A 1,196-nucleotide genomic window follows, 5' to 3' on the forward strand; every position below is an offset into this window, starting at 1 on the left:
CTCCGGCGAGCCCCCGTCCCCGCTGCGGGTGGTTCTTCCTTAACTCCGGCGAGCCCCCCCAACCCCTGAAAATTGACTGACCCAAAAGTTGATTCAATCGACTGAAGTGTGGCTAAATCAGAGCAGAGTAGCAGCACGAGCGAGAGGGAGAGCAGCAGCAGCAGCTGGGCGAACGAGCGATCGAGCGAGAGCTAGAGCAGCAGCAGCGCGAGCGAGCGAGAGCTGGAGCAGCAGCAGATCCAGCTGGTATGGACGCTGCCGCCGAAGGGGCCTCGCGCTGGGGGAGAGCCGCCGTGGAGATGTCGGCCGCGGCGCCGGGTTCAAGGTAGCCGCTCCATGGGGGTGCGGGATGGAGCACCGTCGGTGCCGGGAGGTCGAGTTAAGGAGAAGGTGCGATGCGATGAGTGTACAACCTCTTTGGTAGCGCCGAGTAGGCCTCGGCTTCGTCCGAGGAGTCGGTGAGGATGCTGTGGTTCCGGTGGAGCAGGTTAAGGCGGTGTTGTGGGGATGGAGCAGCCGCGATAGACGAGGCGATCGTCAGAGCAGCTCCTTGGAGGTGAAGGATGGGGTGGCTGAACCGGTGGGACGATGAGATGGATGACGGATCCTCATCCGGGGAGGTGGACGAGGGACGTCGAGCTGTTGGGGTGGACGACGTCGTCGGTGAAGAGGCTCCGGCTGGGCAGCGGTGAGGTGGCGGACGGAGGAGGGTGGGGTTTCACGGCTGGAGCGGAGAGGTTATGGCGGCCTGGGATTTCGAATGGTGAAAAGGGGGCGATGGGAGGGGGTGAAGCATGACTTAGGGATGCGCTTATCCAAAATGTAGGGTGTGCTACAAAAGTACCCCCCCACACACACCGATTTGAACTAGCGTCCCTTTCGGCTCAGGGCTAGAAGGGGGATTTCATGTGTCGGGATTTGGCAGCTGGAGGGAGTTTTCACGCGCGTTGTAATTTCGGGATAGCAAGGCGCGGGTTGTGAAGGCGCCAGTTTTGGGAGCACGATATCTGAATTTTCAGGATATAACAATCCGCGGGTTGAATTTTAGGGACAATCCTAACGTGTAGTAATATTGTACTTGTACGTACCAAATTAATTCGCACTTCCCTCAACCAAAAAGAAAATGAAAAAAATAAAACTATTCACTCCACACAAAGAGAGAGTCTTGCCCCGTTTTACTATACAAATGCTATTCA

Source organism: Triticum dicoccoides, chromosome 5B, assembly GCF_002162155.2.
Source record: "Triticum dicoccoides isolate Atlit2015 ecotype Zavitan chromosome 5B, WEW_v2.0, whole genome shotgun sequence".
NCBI classification, from domain to species: domain Eukaryota; kingdom Viridiplantae; phylum Streptophyta; class Magnoliopsida; order Poales; family Poaceae; genus Triticum; species Triticum dicoccoides.